The sequence below is a fragment of the Coregonus lavaretus genome, assembly GCF_964263955.1.
Source record: "Coregonus lavaretus genome assembly, chromosome: 22".
Classification (NCBI taxonomy): Eukaryota; Metazoa; Chordata; class Actinopteri; order Salmoniformes; family Salmonidae; genus Coregonus; species Coregonus lavaretus.
The window spans coordinates 699380-719964 of NC_140009.1; the positions used below are offsets into that span (position 1 = coordinate 699380).

Here is a 20585-nt window from a genome sequence, read left to right on the forward strand (position 1 = left end):
AAGGACAGGGGTAGAGGAGAACAGAAAGGACAGGGGAAAAGAGAACAGAAAGGACAGGGGCAGAGGAGAACAGACAGGACAGGGGTAGAGGAGAACAGACAGGACAGGGGTAGAGGAGAACAGACAGGACAGGGGCAGAGGAGAACAGACAGGACAGGGGTAGAGGAGAACAGAAAGGACAGGGGCAAGGAGAACAGACAGGACAGGGGTAGAGGAGAACAGACAGGACAGGGGCAAGGAGAACAGACAGGACAGGGGCAGAGGAGAACAGACAGGACAGGGGTAGAGGAGAACAGACAGGACAGGGGTAGAGGAGAACAGACAGGACAGGAACAGAGGAGAACAGACAGGACAGGGGTAGAGGAGAACAGACAGGACAGGGGTAGAGGAGAACAGAAAGGACAGGGGTAGAGGAGAACAGAACGGACAGGGGTAGAGGAGAACAGAAAGGACAGGGGTAGAGGAGAACAGACAGGACAGGGGTAGAGGAGAACAGACAGGACAGGGGTAGAGGAGAACAGACAGGACAGGGGTAGAGGAGAACAGACAGGACAGGGGTAGAGGAGAACAGACAGGACAGGGGCAAAGAGAACAGAAAGGACAGGGGCAGAGGAGAACAGACAGGACAGGGGTAGAGGAGAACAGAAAGGACAGGGGTAGAGGAGAACAGACAGGACAGGGGAAGAGGAGAACAGACAGGACAGGGGCAAAGAGAACAGAAAGGACAGGGGTAGAGGAGAACAGAAAGGACAGTGGCAAAGAGAACAGAAAGGACAGGGGTAGAGGAGAACAGACAGGACAGGGGTAGAGGAGAACAGACAGGACAGGGGTAGAGGAGAACAGAAAGGACAGGGGTAGAGGAGAACAGACAGGACAGGGGCAGAGGAGAACAGAAAGGACAGGGGTAGAGGAGAACAGAAAGGACAGGGGCAGAGGAGAACAGACAGGACAGGGGTAGAGGAGAACAGAAAGGACAGGGGTAGAGGAGAACAGACAGGACAGGGGTAGAGGAGAACAGAAAGGACAGGGGTAGAGGAGAACAGACAGGACAGGGGCAGAGGAGAACAGAAAGGACAGGGGTAGAGGAGAACAGAAAGGACAGGGGCAGAGGAGAACAGACAGGACAGGGGTAGAGGAGAACAGAAAGGACAGGGGTAGAGGAGAACAGACAGGACAGGGGTAGAGGAGAACAGAAAGGACAGGGGCAGAGGAGAACAGACAGGACAGGGGTAGAGGAGAACAGAAAGGACAGGGGTAGAGGAGAACAGAAAGGACAGGGGTAGAGGAGAACAGACAGGACAGGGGCAAAGAGAACAGAAAGGACAGGGGTAGAGGAGAACAGACAGGACAGGGGTAGAGGAGAACAGAAAGGACAGGGGTAGAGGAGAACAGACAGGACAGGGGCAGAGGAGAACAGACAGGACAGGGGCAGAGGAGAACAGAAAGGACAGGGGCAGAGGAGAACAGACAGGACAGGGGTAGAGGAGAACAGACAGGACAGGGGTAGAGGAGAACAGAAAGGACAGGGGTAGAGGAGAACAGACAGGACAGGGGCAGAGGAGAACAGAAAGGACAGGGGCAGAGGAGAACAGAAAGGACAGGGGTAGAGGAGAACAGAAAGGACAGGGGAAAAGAGAACAGAAAGGACAGGGGCAGAGGAGAACAGACAGGACAGGGGTAGAGGAGAACAGACAGGACAGGGGTAGAGGAGAACAGACAGGACAGGGGCAGAGGAGAACAGACAGGACAGGGGTAGAGGAGAACAGAAAGGACAGGGGCAAGGAGAACAGACAGGACAGGGGTAGAGGAGAACAGACAGGACAGGGGCAAGGAGAACAGACAGGACAGGGGCAGAGGAGAACAGACAGGACAGGGGTAGAGGAGAACAGACAGGACAGGAACAGAGGAGAACAGACAGGACAGGGGTAGAGGAGAACAGACAGGACAGGGGTAGAGGAGAACAGAAAGGACAGGGGTAGAGGAGAACAGAACGGACAGGGGTAGAGGAGAACAGAAAGGACAGGGGTAGAGGAGAACAGACAGGACAGGGGTAGAGGAGAACAGACAGGACAGGGGTAGAGGAGAACAGACAGGACAGGGGTAGAGGAGAACAGACAGGACAGGGGTAGAGGAGAACAGACAGGACAGGGGCAAAGAGAACAGAAAGGACAGGGGCAGAGGAGAACAGACAGGACAGGGGTAGAGGAGAACAGAAAGGACAGGGGTAGAGGAGAACAGACAGGACAGGGTCAAGGAGAACAGACAGGACAGGGGAAGAGGAGAACAGACAGGACAGGGGCAAAGAGAACAGAAAGGACAGGGGTAGAGGAGAACAGAAAGGACAGGGGCAAAGAGAACAGAAAGGACAGGGGTAGAGGAGAACAGACAGGACAGGGGTAGAGGAGAACAGACAGGACAGGGGTAGAGGAGAACAGAAAGGACAGGGGTAGAGCAGAACAGACAGGACAGGGGCAGAGGAGAACAGAAAGGACAGGGGTAGAGGAGAACAGAAAGGACAGGGGCAGAGGAGAACAGACAGGACAGGGGTAGAGGAGAACAGAAAGGACAGGGGTAGAGGAGAACAGACAGGACAGGGGTAGAGGAGAACAGAAAGGACAGGGGTAGAGGAGAACAGACAGGACAGGGGCAGAGGAGAACAGAAAGGACAGGGGTAGAGGAGAACAGAAAGGACAGGGGCAGAGGAGAACAGACAGGACAGGGGTAGAGGAGAACAGAAAGGACAGGGGTAGAGGAGAACAGACAGGACAGGGGTAGAGGAGAACAGAAAGGACAGGGGCAGAGGAGAACAGACAGGACAGGGGTAGAGGAGAACAGAAAGGACAGGGGTAGAGGAGAACAGAAAGGACAGGGGTAGAGGAGAACAGACAGGACAGGGGCAAAGAGAACAGAAAGGACAGGGGTAGAGGAGAACAGACAGGACAGGGGTAGAGGAGAACAGAAAGGACAGGGGTAGAGGAGAACAGACAGGACAGGGGCAGAGGAGAACAGACAGGACAGGGGCAGAGGAGAACAGAAAGGACAGGGGCAGAGGAGAACAGACAGGACAGGGGTAGAGGAGAACAGAAAGGACAGGGGTAGAGGAGAACAGACAGGACAGGGGTAGAGGAGAACAGACAGGACAGGGGTAGAGGAGAACAGACAGGACAGGGGTAGAGGAGAACAGACAGGACAGGGGCAGAGGAGAACAGACAGGACAGGGGCAAGGAGAACAGACAGGACAGGGGTAGAGGAGAACAGACAGGACAGGGGTAGAGGAGAACAGACAGGACAGGGGTAGAGGAGAACAGACAGGACAGGGGCAGAGGAGAACAGAAAGGACAGGGGTAGAGGAGAACAGAAAGGACAGGGGTAGAGGAGAACAGAAAGGACAGGGGTAGAGGAGAACAGACAGGACAGGGGTAGAGGAGAACAGACAGGACAGGGGTAGAGGAGAACAGACAGGACAGGGGCAGAGGAGAACAGAAAGGACAGGGGTAGAGGAGAACAGAAAGGACAGGGGTAGAGGAGAACAGAAAGGACAGGGGTAGAGGAGAACAGAAAGGACAGGGGCAAAGAGAACAGAAAGGACAGGGGTAGAGGAGAACAGAACGGACAGGGGCAGAGGAGAACAGAAAGGACAGGGGCAGAGGAGAACAGACAGGACAGGGGTAGAGGAGAACAGACAGGACAGGGGTAGAGGAGAACAGACAGGACAGGGGCAAGGAGAACAGACAGGACAGGGGCAGAGGAGAACAGACAGGACAGGGGTAGAGGAGAACAGACAGGACAGGGGTAGAGGAGAACAGACAGAACAGGGGCAGAGGAGAACAGACAGGACAGGGCTAGAGGAGAACAGAAAGGACAGGGGTAGAGGAGAACAGACAGGACAGGGGCAAAGAGAACAGAAAGGACAGGGGTAGAGGAGAACAGAACGGACAGGGGCAGAGGAGAACAGAAAGGACAGGGGCAGAGGAGAACAGACAGGACAGGGGTAGAGGAGAACAGACAGGACAGGGGTAGAGGAGAACAGACAGGACAGGGGTAGAGGAGAACAGACAGGACAGGGGTAGAGGAGAACAGACAGGACAGGGGTAGAGGAGAACAGAAAGGAAAGGGGTAGAGGAGAACAGAAAGGACAGGGGTAGAGGAGAACAGACAGGACAGGGGTAGAGGAGAACAGACAGGACAGGGGTAGAGGAGAACAGACAGGACAGGGGCAGAGGAGAACAGAAAGGACAGGGGTAGAGGAGAACAGAAAGGACAGGGGTAGAGGAGAACAGAAAGGACAGGGGTAGAGGAGAACAGAAAGGACAGGGGTAGAGGAGAACAGACAGGACAGGGGTAGAGGAGAACAGACAGGACAGGGGTAGAGGAGAACAGACAGGACAGGGGCAGAGGAGAACAGAAAGGACAGGGGTAGAGGAGAACAGAAAGGACAGGGGTAGAGGAGAACAGAAAGGACAGGGGTAGAGGAGAACAGACAGGACAGGGGCAGAGGAGAACAGAAAGGACAGGGGAAAAGAGAACAGAAAGGACAGGAGTAGAGGAGAACAGAACGGACAGGGGCAGAGGAGAACAGAAAGGACAGGGGCAGAGGAGAACAGACAGGACAGGGGTAGAGGAGAACAGACAGGACAGGGGTAGAGGAGAACAGACAGGACAGGGGCAGAGGAAAACAGAAAGGACAGGGGCAGAGGAGAACAGAAAGGACAGGGGTAGAGGAGAACAGAAAGGACAGGGGTAGAGGAGAACAGACAGGACAGGGGCAAGGAGAACAGACAGGACAGGGGCAGAGGAGAACAGACAGGACAGGGGTAGAGGAGAACAGACAGGACAGGGGTAGAGGAGAACAGACAGGACAGGGGCAGAGGAGAACAGACAGGACAGGGGTAGAGGAGAACAGAAAGGACAGGGGTAGAGGAGAACAGACAGGACAGGGTCAAGGAGAACAGACAGGACAGGGGAAGAGGAGAACAGACAGGACAGGGGCAAAGAGAACAGAAAGGACAGGGGTAGAGGAGAACAGAAAGGACAGGGGCAAAGAGAACAGAAAGGACAGGGGTAGAGGAGAACAGAAAGGACAGGGGTAGAGGAGAACAGACAGGACAGGGGTAGAGGAGAACAGACAGGACAGGGGTAGAGGAGAACAGACAGGACAGGGGTAGAGGAGAACAGACAGGACAGGGGCAGAGGAGAACAGACAGGACAGGGGCAAGGAGAACAGAAAGGACAGGGGTAGAGGAGAACAGACAGGACAGGGGTAGAGGAGAACAGACAGGACAGGGGTAGAGGAGAACAGAAAGGACAGGGGTAGAGGAGAACAGAAAGGACAGGGGTAGAGGAGAACAGAACGGACAGGGGTAGAGGAGAACAGACAGGACAGGGGTAGAGGAGAACAGACAGGACAGGGGTAGAGGAGAACAGACAGGACAGGGGCAGAGGAGAACAGAAAGGACATGGGCAAAGAGAACAGACAGGACAGGGGTAGAGGAGAACAGACAGGACAGGGGCAAGGAGAACAGAAAGGACAGGGGTAGAGGAGAACAGAAAGGACAGGGGTAGAGGAGAACAGACAGGACAGGGGTAGAGGAGAACAGACAGGACAGGGGTAGAGGAGAACAGAAAGGACAGGGGTAGAGGAGAACAGACAGGACAGGGGCAAAGAGAACAGAAAGGACAGGGGCAAAGAGAACAGAAAGGACAGGGGTAGAGGAGAACAGAAAGGACAGGGGTAGAGGAGAACAGACAGGACAGGGGCAAAGAGAACAGAAAGGACAGGGGCAAAGAGAACAGAAAGGACAGGGGTAGAGGAGAACAGAACGGACAGGGGCAGAGGAGAACAGAAAGGACAGGGGCAGAGGAGAACAGACAGGACAGGGGCAGAGGAGAACAGACAGGACAGGGGTAGAGGAGAACAGACAGGACAGGGGCAGAGGAGAACAGAAAGGACAGGGGTAGAGGAGAACAGACAGGACAGGGGCAGAGGAGAACAGAAAGGACAGGGGCAGAGGAGAACAGAAAGGACAGGGGTAGAGGAGAACAGACAGGACAGGGGCAGAGGAGAACAGACAGGACAGGGGTAGAGGAGAACAGAAAGGACAGGGGTAGAGGAGAACAGACAGGACAGGGTCAAGGAGAACAGACAGGACAGGGGAAGAGGAGAACAGACAGGACAGGGGCAAAGAGAACAGAAAGGACAGGGGTAGAGGAGAACAGAAAGGACAGGGGCAAAGAGAACAGAAAGGACAGGGGTAGAGGAGAACAGACAGGACAGGGGTAGAGGAGAACAGAAAGGACAGGGGTAGAGGAGAACAGACAGGACAGGGGTAGAGGAGAACAGACAGGACAGGGGCAAGGAGAACAGAAAGGACAGGGGTAGAGGAGAACAGACAGGACAGGGGTAGAGGAGAACAGACAGGACAGGGGTAGAGGAGAACAGACAGGACAGGGGTAGAGGAGAACAGAAAGGACAGGGGTAGAGGAGAACAGAACGGACAGGGGTAGAGGAGAACAGACAGGACAGGGGTAGAGGAGAACAGACAGGACAGGGGTAGAGGAGAACAGACAGGACAGGGGCAGAGGAGAACAGACAGGACAGGGGCAAGGAGAACAGACAGGACAGGGGTAGAGGAGAACAGACAGGACAGGGGTAGAGGAGAACAGAAAGGACAGGGGTAGAGGAGAACAGACAGGACAGGGGCAGAGGAGAACAGACAGGACAGGGGCAGAGGAGAACAGAAAGGACTGGGGCAGAGGAGAACAGACAGGACAGGGGCAGAGGAGAACAGACAGGACAGGGGTAGAGGAGAACAGAAAGGACAGGGGTAGAGGAGAACAGAACGGACAGGGGCAGAGGAGAACAGACAGGACAGGGGTAGAGGAGAACAGAAAGGACAGGGGTAGAGGAGAACAGACAGGACAGGGGTAGAGGAGAACAGAAAGGACAGGGGTAGAGGAGAACAGAACGGACAGGGGCAGAGGAGAACAGACAGGACAGGGGTAGAGGAGAACAGACAGGACAGGGGTAGAGGAGAACAGACAGGACAGGGGTAGAGGAGAACAGACAGGACAGGGGTAGAGGAGAACAGACAGGACAGGGGCAAAGAGAACAGAAAGGACAGGGGTAGAGGAGAACAGAAAGGACAGGGGTAGAGGAGAACAGACAGGACAGGGGTAGAGGAGAACAGAAAGGACAGGGGTAGAGGAGAACAGACAGGACAGGGGCAAGGAGAACAGAAAGGACAGGGGCAGAGGAGAACAGACAGGACAGGGGTAGAGGAGAACAGACAGGACAGGGGTAGAGGAGAACAGAAAGGACAGGGGTAGAGGAGAACAGACAGGACAGGGGTAGAGGAGAACAGAAAGGACAGGGGTAGAGGAGAACAGAAAGGACAGGGGTAGAGGAGAACAGACAGGACAGGGGCAGAGGAGAACAGAAAGGACAGGGGTAGAGGAGAACAGACAGGACAGGGGTAGAGGAGAACAGACAGGACAGGGGCAGAGGAGAACAGACAGGACAGGGGTAGAGGAGAACAGAAAGGACAGGGGTAGAGGAGAACAGACAGGACAGGGTCAAGGAGAACAGACAGGACAGGGGAAGAGGAGAACAGACAGGACAGGGGCAAAGAGAACAGAAAGGACAGGGGTAGAGGAGAACAGAAAGGACAGGGGCAAAGAGAACAGAAAGGACAGGGGTAGAGGAGAACAGAAAGGACAGGGGTAGAGGAGAACAGACAGGACAGGGGTAGAGGAGAACAGACAGGACAGGGGTAGAGGAGAACAGACAGGACAGGGGTAGAGGAGAACAGACAGGACAGGGGCAGAGGAGAACAGACAGGACAGGGGCAAGGAGAACAGAAAGGACAGGGGTAGAGGAGAACAGACAGGACAGGGGTAGAGGAGAACAGACAGGACAGGGGTAGAGGAGAACAGAAAGGACAGGGGTAGAGGAGAACAGAAAGGACAGGGGTAGAGGAGAACAGAACGGACAGGGGTAGAGGAGAACAGACAGGACAGGGGTAGAGGAGAACAGACAGGACAGGGGTAGAGGAGAACAGACAGGACAGGGGCAGAGGAGAACAGAAAGGACATGGGCAAAGAGAACAGACAGGACAGGGGTAGAGGAGAACAGACAGGACAGGGGCAAGGAGAACAGAAAGGACAGGGGTAGAGGAGAACAGAAAGGACAGGGGTAGAGGAGAACAGACAGGACAGGGGTAGAGGAGAACAGACAGGACAGGGGTAGAGGAGAACAGAAAGGACAGGGGTAGAGGAGAACAGACAGGACAGGGGCAAAGAGAACAGAAAGGACAGGGGCAAAGAGAACAGAAAGGACAGGGGTAGAGGAGAACAGAAAGGACAGGGGTAGAGGAGAACAGACAGGACAGGGGCAAAGAGAACAGAAAGGACAGGGGCAAAGAGAACAGAAAGGACAGGGGTAGAGGAGAACAGAACGGACAGGGGCAGAGGAGAACAGAAAGGACAGGGGCAGAGGAGAACAGACAGGACAGGGGCAGAGGAGAACAGACAGGACAGGGGTAGAGGAGAACAGACAGGACAGGGGCAGAGGAGAACAGAAAGGACAGGGGTAGAGGAGAACAGACAGGACAGGGGCAGAGGAGAACAGAAAGGACAGGGGCAGAGGAGAACAGAAAGGACAGGGGTAGAGGAGAACAGACAGGACAGGGGCAGAGGAGAACAGACAGGACAGGGGTAGAGGAGAACAGAAAGGACAGGGGTAGAGGAGAACAGACAGGACAGGGTCAAGGAGAACAGACAGGACAGGGGAAGAGGAGAACAGACAGGACAGGGGCAAAGAGAACAGAAAGGACAGGGGTAGAGGAGAACAGAAAGGACAGGGGCAAAGAGAACAGAAAGGACAGGGGTAGAGGAGAACAGACAGGACAGGGGTAGAGGAGAACAGAAAGGACAGGGGTAGAGGAGAACAGACAGGACAGGGGTAGAGGAGAACAGACAGGACAGGGGCAAGGAGAACAGAAAGGACAGGGGTAGAGGAGAACAGACAGGACAGGGGTAGAGGAGAACAGACAGGACAGGGGTAGAGGAGAACAGACAGGACAGGGGTAGAGGAGAACAGAAAGGACAGGGGTAGAGGAGAACAGAACGGACAGGGGTAGAGGAGAACAGACAGGACAGGGGTAGAGGAGAACAGACAGGACAGGGGTAGAGGAGAACAGACAGGACAGGGGCAGAGGAGAACAGACAGGACAGGGGCAAGGAGAACAGACAGGACAGGGGTAGAGGAGAACAGACAGGACAGGGGTAGAGGAGAACAGAAAGGACAGGGGTAGAGGAGAACAGACAGGACAGGGGCAGAGGAGAACAGACAGGACAGGGGCAGAGGAGAACAGAAAGGACTGGGGCAGAGGAGAACAGACAGGACAGGGGCAGAGGAGAACAGACAGGACAGGGGTAGAGGAGAACAGAAAGGACAGGGGTAGAGGAGAACAGAACGGACAGGGGCAGAGGAGAACAGACAGGACAGGGGTAGAGGAGAACAGAAAGGACAGGGGTAGAGGAGAACAGACAGGACAGGGGTAGAGGAGAACAGAAAGGACAGGGGTAGAGGAGAACAGAACGGACAGGGGCAGAGGAGAACAGACAGGACAGGGGTAGAGGAGAACAGACAGGACAGGGGTAGAGGAGAACAGACAGGACAGGGGTAGAGGAGAACAGACAGGACAGGGGTAGAGGAGAACAGACAGGACAGGGGCAAAGAGAACAGAAAGGACAGGGGTAGAGGAGAACAGAAAGGACAGGGGTAGAGGAGAACAGACAGGACAGGGGTAGAGGAGAACAGAAAGGACAGGGGTAGAGGAGAACAGACAGGACAGGGGCAAGGAGAACAGAAAGGACAGGGGCAGAGGAGAACAGACAGGACAGGGGTAGAGGAGAACAGACAGGACAGGGGTAGAGGAGAACAGAAAGGACAGGGGTAGAGGAGAACAGACAGGACAGGGGTAGAGGAGAACAGAAAAGACAGGGGTAGAGGAGAACAGAAAGGACAGGGGTAGAGGAGAACAGACAGGACAGGGGCAGAGGAGAACAGAAAGGACAGGGGCAAAGAGAACAGACAGGACAGGGGTAGAGGAGAACAGAAAGGACAGGGGTAGAGGAGAACAGACAGGACAGGGGCAGAGGAGAACAGACAGGACAGGGGTAGAGGAGAACAGAACGGACAGGGGTAGAGGAGAACAGAAAGGACAGGGGTAGAGGAGAACAGACAGGACAGGGGTAGAGGAGAACAGACAGGACAGGGGCAGAGGAGAACAGACAGGACAGGGGTAGAGGAGAACAGAACGGACAGGGGTAGAGGAGAACAGAAAGGACAGGGGTAGAGGAGAACAGAAAGGACAGGGGTAGAGGAGAACAGACAGGACAGGGGTAGAGGAGATCAGACAGGACAGGGGTAGAGGAGAACAGACAGGACAGGGGTAGAGGAGAACAGAAAGGACAGGGGTAGAGGAGATCAGACAGGACAGGGGTAGAGGAGAACAGACAGGACAGGGGTAGAGGAGAACAGAAAGGACAGGGGTAGAGGAGAACAGACAGGACAGGGGTAGAGGAGAACAGAAAGGACAGGGGTAGAGGAGAACAGAAAGGACAGGGGTAGAGGAGAACAGACAGGACAGGGGTAGAGGAGAACAGACAGGACAGGGATAGAGGAGAACAGAACGGAAAGGGGCAGAGGAGAACAGAAAGGACAGGGGTAGAGGAGAACAGACAGGACAGGGGTAGAGGAGAACAGACAGGACAGGGGTAGAGGAGAACAGACAGGACAGGGGTAGAGGAGAACAGACAGGACAGGGGTAGAGGAGAACAGAAAGGACAGGGGTAGAGGAGAACAGAACGGACAGGGGTAGAGGAGAACAGACAGGACAGGGGTAGAGGAGAACAGACAGGACAGGGGTAGAGGAGAACAGACAGGACAGGGGCAGAGGAGAACAGACAGGACAGGGGCAAGGAGAACAGACAGGACAGGGGTAGAGGAGAACAGACAGGACAGGGGTAGAGGAGAACAGAAAGGACAGGGGTAGAGGAGAACAGACAGGACAGGGGCAGAGGAGAACAGACAGGACAGGGGCAGAGGAGAACAGAAAGGACTGGGGCAGAGGAGAACAGACAGGACAGGGGCAGAGGAGAACAGACAGGACAGGGGTAGAGGAGAACAGAAAGGACAGGGGTAGAGGAGAACAGAACGGACAGGGGCAGAGGAGAACAGACAGGACAGGGGTAGAGGAGAACAGAAAGGACAGGGGTAGAGGAGAACAGACAGGACAGGGGTAGAGGAGAACAGAAAGGACAGGGGTAGAGGAGAACAGAACGGACAGGGGCAGAGGAGAACAGACAGGACAGGGGTAGAGGAGAACAGACAGGACAGGGGTAGAGGAGAACAGACAGGACAGGGGTAGAGGAGAACAGACAGGACAGGGGTAGAGGAGAACAGACAGGACAGGGGCAAAGAGAACAGAAAGGACAGGGGTAGAGGAGAACAGAAAGGACAGGGGTAGAGGAGAACAGACAGGACAGGGGTAGAGGAGAACAGAAAGGACAGGGGTAGAGGAGAACAGACAGGACAGGGGCAAGGAGAACAGAAAGGACAGGGGCAGAGGAGAACAGACAGGACAGGGGTAGAGGAGAACAGACAGGACAGGGGTAGAGGAGAACAGAAAGGACAGGGGTAGAGGAGAACAGACAGGACAGGGGTAGAGGAGAACAGAAAGGACAGGGGTAGAGGAGAACAGAAAGGACAGGGGTAGAGGAGAACAGACAGGACAGGGGCAGAGGAGAACAGAAAGGACAGGGGCAAAGAGAACAGACAGGACAGGGGTAGAGGAGAACAGAAAGGACAGGGGTAGAGGAGAACAGAAAGGACAGGGGTAGAGGAGAACAGACAGGACAGGGGTAGAGGAGAACAGAAAGGACAGGGTCAAGGAGAACAGACAGGACAGGGAAAGAGGAGAACAGACAGGACAGGGTCAAGGAGAACAGACAGGACAGGGGCAGAGGAGAACAGACAGGACAGGGGTAGAGGAGAACAGACAGGACAGGGGCAGAGGAGAACAGAAAGGACAGGGGCAAAGAGAACAGACAGGACAGGGGTAGAGGAGAACAGAAAGGACAGGGGCAAAGAGAACAGAAAGGACAGGGGTAGAGGAGAACAGACAGGACAGGGGCAGAGGAGAACAGACAGGACAGGGGTAGAGGAGAACAGAAAGGACAGGGGTAGAGGAGAACAGAACGGACAGGGGTAGAGGAGAACAGAAAGGACAGGGGCAGAGGAGAACAGACAGGACAGGGGTAGAGGAGAACAGACAGGACAGGGGCAGAGGAGAACAGACAGGACAGGGGCAAGGAGAACAGAAAGGACAGGGGTAGAGGAGAACAGAAAGGACAGGGGTAGAGGAGAACAGAAAGGACAGGGGCAGAGGAGAACAGACAGGACAGCGGTAGAGGAGAACAGACAGGACAGGGGCAGAGGAGAACAGACAGGACAGGGGTAGAGGAGAACAGAACGGACAGGGGCAAAGAGAACAGAAAGGACAGGGGTAGAGGAGAACAGACAGGACAGGGGCAAAGAGAACAGAAAGGACAGGGGTAGAGGAGAACAGAAAGGACAGGGGTAGAGGAGAACAGAAAGGACAGGGGTAGAGGAGAACAGACAGGACAGGGGTAGAGGAGAACAGACAGGACAGGGGTAGAGGAGAACAGACAGGACAGGGGTAGAGGAGAACAGACAGGACAGGGGCAAAGAGAACAGAAAGGACAGGGGCAGAGGAGAACAGAAAGGACAGGGGTAGAGGAGATCAGACAGGACAGGGGTAGAGGAGAACAGACAGGACAGGGGCAGAGGAGAACAGAAAGGACAGGGGCAAGGAGAACAGACAGGACAGGGGCAAAGAGAACAGAAAGGACAGGGGTAGAGGAGAACAGACAGGACAGGGGCAAGGAGAACAGAAAGGACAGGGGTAGAGGAGAACAGAAAGGACAGGGGTAGAGGAGAACAGACAGGACAGGGGCAGAGGAGAACAGACAGGACAGGGGTAGAGGAGAACAGAACGGACAGGGGTAGAGGAGAACAGAAAGGACAGGGGTAGAGGAGAACAGACAGGACAGGGGTAGAGGAGAACAGACAGGACAGGGGCAGAGGAGAACAGACAGGACAGGGGTAGAGGAGAACAGAACGGACAGGGGTAGAGGAGAACAGAAAGGACAGGGGTAGAGGAGAACAGAAAGGACAGGGGTAGAGGAGAACAGACAGGACAGGGGTAGAGGAGATCAGACAGGACAGGGGTAGAGGAGAACAGACAGGACAGGGGTAGAGGAGAACAGAAAGGACAGGGGTAGAGGAGATCAGACAGGACAGGGGTAGAGGAGAACAGACAGGACAGGGGTAGAGGAGAACAGAAAGGACAGGGGTAGAGGAGAACAGACAGGACAGGGGTAGAGGAGAACAGAAAGGACAGGGGTAGAGGAGAACAGACAGGACAGGGGTAGAGGAGAACAGACAGGACAGGGGTAGAGGAGAACAGAACGGAAAGGGGCAGAGGAGAACAGAAAGGACAGGGGTAGAGGAGAACAGACAGGACAGGGGTAGAGGAGAACAGACAGGACAGGGGTAGAGGAGAACAGAACGGAAAGGGGCAGAGGAGAACAGAAAGGACAGGGGTAGAGGAGAACAGACAGGACAGGGGTAGAGGAGAACAGAAAGGACAGGGGTAGAGGAGAACAGAAAGGACAGGGGTAGAGGAGAACAGACAGGACAGGGGTAGAGGAGAACAGAAAGGACAGGGGCAGAGGAGAACAGAAAGGACAGGGGTAGAGGAGAACAGACAGAGGAATTTAATATATAAACACATTACAAAGCAATGGTGAACATAGTGTGATGGAATATTTTAAATAAATGGTTCTTTATTAATCATCGGCTTCCAAATAAACTAAAACTCAAAAGATTCAAACTTTTTTTTATGCATCTACAAAACAAAAAAAACAGAAAAGCAAAGCTATTTCACATCCATGATTGCGTTTTCAAAATCATTGGTTTTTGGGAAGAAGAAGAAAAACATGTCCGCCTCTTGATCTTTGTGAATCCATAAACTAAAGGGTCCCATGACTATGATACGTTGTTGTTTATCTACCTTAGTTGAATGCACTGTCACTCTGGATAAGAGTGTCTGCTAAATGACCAAAATGTAAATGTGTATGTGAAAATGACCAACTGCAAAGCACACTGGGTATTGTCATTGACCTTGTTTCAGGCGGAGCTCATTAGAGTAATACCCAGCATGCTTTGCAATTGTTAATTTTTATATATACATTAACATTGAGTTCATTTAGCAGACACTCTTATCACACCATAGTGCCATCAGACTTCTGATACCAATGTAGGGTGAAAGGGGGCCACAAAATTGTGAACCGCTATAAAGGAATGGTATAGAAATGTATTTTTGTATTTTTAAACTAGAAATTACAGCTTTCGAAAGTATCTTGTTACAAAATACATTGGAGGGTAGTTCAGCCCAGTGTAATGCAACATACAAAATACTCAGAAGTAATTAAAATACGTATTTCAACATGTAACATCCAGTGCATTAGGAATGTATTCAGACCCCTTCCCTTTTTCCACATTTAGTTAAGTTACAGACTTATTCTAAAATTGATTAAATTCATATTTTTCCTCATCAGTCTACACACAATAGCCCATAATGACAAAGTCAAAACAGGTCTTTAGACATTTTTGCAAATGTATTAAAAATATAAATCTGAAATACCTTATTTGCATAAGTATTCAGACCCTTTGCAATGAGACTCGAAATTGAGCTCAGGTGCATCCTGTTTCCATTGATCATCCTTGAGATGTTTCTACAACTTGATTGGAGTCCACCTGTGGTAAATTCAATTGATTGGACATGATTTGGAAAGGCACATACCTGTCTATATAAGGTCCCACAGTTGACGGTACATGTCAGAGCAAAAACCAAGCCATGAGGTTGAAGGAATTGTCCGTAGAGCTCCGAGACAGGATTGTTTCGAGGCACAGATCTGGGGAAGGGTACCAAAAAATGTCTACAGCATTGAAGGTGCCCAAGAACACAGTGGCCTCCATCATTCTTAAATGGAAGAAGTTTGAAACCACCAAGACTCTTCCTAGAGCTGGCCGCCTGGCCAAACTGAGCAATCGGGGAGAAGGGCCTTGGTCAGGGAGGTGACCAAGAACCCAATGGTCACTCTGACAGAGCTCCAGAGTTCCTCTGTGGAGATGGGAGAACCTTCCAGAAGGACAACCATCTCTGCAGAACTCCACCAATCAGGCCTTTATGGTAGAGTGACCAGACGGAAGCCATTCCTCAGTAAAAGGCACATGACATCTCGCTTGGAGTTTGCCAAAAGGCACCTAAAGGACTCAGACCATGAGAAACAAGATTTTCTGGTTTGATGAAACCAAGATTGAACTCTTTGGCCTGAATGCCAAACGTCATGTCTGGAGTTAACCTGGAACCATCCCTACGGTGAAGCATGGTGGTGGCAGCATCATGCTGTGATGTTTTTCAGCAGCGAGGACTGGGAGACTAGTCAGGATCGGGACAAAGATGAACGGAGCAAAGTACAGAGAGATCCTTGATGAAAACCTGCTCCAGAGCACTCAGGACTTCAGACTGGGGCGAAGGTTCACCTTCCAACAGAACAATGACCCTAAACACACAGCCAAGACAACGCAGGAGTGGCTTCGGAACAAGTCTCTGAATGTCCTTGAGTGGCCCAGCCAGAGCCCAGACTTCATCCCGATCTCTGGAGAGACCTTAAAATAACTGTGCAGTGATGCTCCCCATCCAACCTGACAGAGCTTGAGAGGATCTGCAGAGAAGAATGGGAGAAACTCCCTAAATACAGGTGTGCCAAGCTTGTAACGTCATACCCTAGAAGACTCGAGGCTGTAATCGCTGCCAAAGGTGCTTCAACAAAGTTCTGAGTAAAGGGTCTGAATATTTATGTAAATGTACTATTTCATTTTTTCATTTTTAACACATTCGTAAAAATTTCTAAAAAACAGTTTTTTCTTTGTCATTATAGGGTATTGTGTGTAGACTGAGGGAAAAAAACGATTTAATCAATTTTAGAATAAGGCTGTAATGTAACAAAATGTGGAAAAAGTCAAGGGGTCTGAATACTTTATGAATGCACTGTACGTATCTTTTACCATATCCCATCTCTGGATGTAAGATGAAAACTACCAAAATCACTAAGGTCAAATATTATCTTCCTCACACACCCTCTTTCTACCTTCCTTCCTCCCTCCACTGCCTCACCCTCTTTCTACCTTCCTTCCTCCCTCCACTGCCTCACCCTCTTTCTACCTTCCTCCCTCCCTCACCCTCTTTCTACCTTCCTCCCTCCCTCCCTCCCTCCACTGCCTCACCCTCTTTCTACCTTCCTCCCTCCACTGCCTCACCCTCTTTCTACCTTCCTTCCTCCCTCCACTGCCTCACCCTCTTTCTACCTTCCTCCCTCCCTCCACTGCCTCACCCTCTTTCTACCATCCTCCCTCCCTCCACTGCCTCACCCTCTTTCTACCTTCCTCCCTCCCTCCCTCCACTGCCTCACCCTCTTTCTACCTTCCTCCCTCCCTCCCTCCACTGCCTCACCCTCTTTCTACCTTCCTCCCTCCACTGCCTCACCCTCTTTCTACCTTCCACCCTCCACTGCCTCACCCTCTTTCTACCTTCCTCCCTCCCTCCACTGCCTCACCCTCTTTCTACCTTCCTCCCTCCACTGCCTCACCCTCTTTCTACCTTCCACCCTCCACTGCCTCACCCTCTTTCTACCTTCCTCCCTCCCTCCACTGCCTCACCCTCTTTCTACCTTCCTCCCTCCACTGCCTCACCCTCTTTCTACCTCCCTCCCTCCACTGCCTCACCCTCTTTCTACCTTCCTCCCTCCACTGTCTCACCCTCTTTCTACCTTCCTCCCTCCACTGCCTCACCCTCTTTCGACCTTCCTCCCTCCACTGCCTCACCCTCTTTCTACCTTCCTCTCTCCCTCCACTGCCTCACCCTCTTTCTACCTTCCTCTCTCCCTCCACTGCCTCACCCTCTTTCTACCTTCCTCTCTCCCTCCACTGCCTCACCCTCTATCTACCTTCCTTCCTCCCTCCACTGCGTCACCCTCTTTCTACCTTCCTCCCTCCACTGCCTCACCCTCTTTCTACCTTCCTTCCCCCCTCCACTGCCTCACCCTCTTTCTACCTTCCTTCCTCCCTCCACTGCTTCACCCTCTTTCTACCTTCCTCCCTCCACTGCACTCCCCCTTTCTGTCTCTCCCTTTCTCGCTCAATCTCCCCTTGATATGTCATTGACAATGCGGCAAGCTGTTCTAGCACTCCTCTCTCTCTCTCTCCCTCTCTCTCCTCCCTCTCCCAGTATCTCCCTCCCTCCCTCTCTCTCTCTCTCTCCTCCCTCTCCCAGTATCTCTCTCCCTCCCTCCCTTTACTTCCTTCCTCTCTCCTGTCTTTTTCTTCCCTCCCCCCTGTCTCTTAGATCTCTGTAATGGTGTCATACTGCAGTATTGAGTCTGTGTGTAATCATGTAATGGTATTCCAGTTCCGATGGTTCCTGTTCCTGGATGCTGTGGTAAAGAGGTGTTAGTGCTGCATATCAACTCTTCTAACTGTTGGCCAGGCGGTAAAAGTTTGGTCAAAACAATCTGTTGAAGTTTACCTCTACCAAACAATCTAAAAGGCTATTTCACTGGTTATCTCGCTGACTATTTCACTAACTATTTTATCAACTCTAGCTAGGTTTCTATCCAATTGGTGACAGATGTCTGACTACCTTACTGACTACCTCACTGACTATCCCATTGACTACCTCACTGACTACCCGACTGACTACCTCACTGACTACTTTACTGACTACCTCACTTACCACTGACTACCCCACTGACTACCCCACTGACTACCTCACTGACTACCTCACTGACTACCTCACTGACTACCTCACTTACCACTGACTACCCCACTGACTACCTTGCTGACTACCTCACTGACTACCTCACTGACTACCCTAATGACTACCTCACTGACTACCCGACTGACTACCTCACTTACCACTGACTACCCCACTGACTACCTTGCTGACTACCTCACTGACTACCCTAATGACTACCTCACTGACTACCCGACTGACTACCTCACTGACTACCCGACTGACTACCCCACTGACTACCTCACTGAATTCCTCAATGACTATTTACCTAATATTCCACAGACTATTCCACAGGCGGCTGTACTACTATTCAGAGATGGACTGTTGGCCTCCGGACAAATATGCTTGTAATTGGACCTGATTCGACAGGTAGAATAGGCCTCAGCCTAAAATACTAAAATCAATGAAATTGACTGACAGTGTGTGTGTGTGTGTGTGTGTGTGTGTGTGTGTGTGTGTGTGTGTGTGTCATGGTGTTTTGCTACAGTAATGTTGTTCAGTGTTGATAATCTGATACTGTTAGCTGGCATGAGATCAACCCCACAGGCCAAACAACACACACACACACACACAAACGCAGTGGCGCTTTTTCTAGACCCTGGGACCATTTCCTGGATTTCCTCACTAGGCAAGACTAACAATCTAGGTGATGACAGCATGCACCCAGACAGACCACCTTACCGTCAATAGTGTTGGTGAGCAGCCTAGTGGCCAGGCCCTCTGGGTCTCCGTACGCCTCCTGTATCTTCTGGATGGCTTCCCCTCCCCGGAGCTCCATCAGATCCCTGAGCTCCTCCACCGTCACCCCAAAATCTCCCTCTGCAGCATGGTTACCCTCTTCCTTCCCCCCTCCACCTCCTCCTCCTCCTCCTCCACCTCCTCCTCGGCTCCGGCCTTTAGGGTAGAACTCAACAGCACTGTTAGCCATCTCTCCCATGGTGGCGGTGGTAGACATTCTGACAGCGTGGTTTGGTCCTCTTCTCTCTCCGTAGTCTCTAGCGAATGTTTCTGCTTTTTTATACCAGCCAGTCACCAAGCGCTGGCCCTCCCTTCTTCTTTCAACAGCCCTTAGACACAGACGTCATCAGCAAACCAGTTGGGGTCAGGGGTCAGGGCTTTAACCAGGGACCATCTCAGAAAAAGCTGACTCCCTTTTTCTTCACTCTGAGGGATGAGGAGGGGTGACTCCAGAGTTCTCCCTTACGAAGGGATGGAGGGATAGAGAGAAGGACTAATGATACAGCAGACGGGTTATCACTGGAACCTGGAAAGAGAGAAAGAGAGTGAGTTATAAGAACTCATCTCTACAACTGACAACACACCTGCAACTTGGTGTCAATTGTTTTACGAAACAGCCAATCGAAATGAGGACTTTGGTCGCCTGAGCCAATCCAACCTTCAGAACCAGAGTTTACTTTGTTCATGAACTCGTTCTAGTTCATCGTTCTATTCCTTTTAACCATTCCACTTTTTCTCCATCTTTCTACCTCATTCTGGGTTTGTTTCTCTTTCCTCCCTCATTGTCTCTGTCTCCTCCACGTCTCCCTCTCTGTGTCCTGGCTGAGGCCTATACTCCTGCAGGCCTACTTTCATACTGGCATCTACAGGGTCACCCCTGCCTTGTCCTGAATCTGGGCCTCTCTCCCTCCCTGGCTGGGTCCTGTCCTATTTAGTTTTTCAGTAGCCTATATGCGTATCAATGTATAAAAATGGACTTTTAATGCCAAGATGTCCTACTCATTTCGCCTTTCCATGTAGTGGGTGGTTGTTCATTCAGGAGGTGAATCGACATTTCAGAGCCACAACAGTGGAGCAACAAAGACAGAACAACAGTAGATTCCCCAGTATGGTTGACCTGTAGTATGGTCATATTACTAGCTCACTGGATCCTCTCAGATCTACACATCTCTGGGGGCTAGAGGCTAGTTAGGGTGATGAGGTCTAGCTAGAGGATTGTTTTTTTCTGGAAGGGTCCTGTGTTTTGAATCCTACCCAGGATGTTTCTGTTTGGTGGTCTATAGCCATTGATATGTTGACCATTTATTTACAACATACAGTGCATTCGGAAAGTATTCAGAACCCTTCACTTTTTCCACATTTTGTTACGTTACAGCCTTATTATCAAATTGATTAAATAAAACCATTTCCTCATCAATCTACACACAACACCCCATAATGACAAAGCAAAAACAGGGTTTTAGACATTTTTGCACATTTACTAAAAATAAAAACAGAAATACCTTATTTACATAAGTATTCAGACCCTTTGCTATGAGACTCGAAATTGAGCTCAGGCGCTTCCTGTTTCCATTGATCATCCTTGAGATGTTTCTACAACTTGATTGGAGTTCACCTGTGGTAAATTTGGAAAGGCACACACCTGTCTATATAAGGTCCCACAGTTGACAGTGCATGTCAGAGCAAAAACCAAACCATGAGGTCGAAGGAATTGTCTGTAGAGCTCCGAGACAGGATTGTGTCGAGGCACAGATCTGGGGAAGGGTATAAAAAAAAAAAAAAACATTCTGCAGCATTGAAGGTCCCCAGGTTCACCGTAGGGATGGTGCCAGGTTTCCTCCAGAC

General features: G+C 52.1%; 1 pseudogene across 1 annotated transcript in view; it reads right to left on the reverse strand.

Moving 5' to 3' along the window:
- Positions 1–18957, reverse strand: part of LOC311149452 (plasma membrane calcium-transporting ATPase 3-like) — a 172721-nt pseudogene extending 153764 nt beyond the window's left edge. Inside the window, exon 1 of the transcript in view lies at positions 18684–18957. The product of the transcript in view is annotated as a plasma membrane calcium-transporting ATPase 3-like (transcript). The remainder of the gene's footprint in view (positions 1–18683) is intronic.
- Between the last annotated feature and the right edge of the window lie 1628 nt (positions 18958–20585).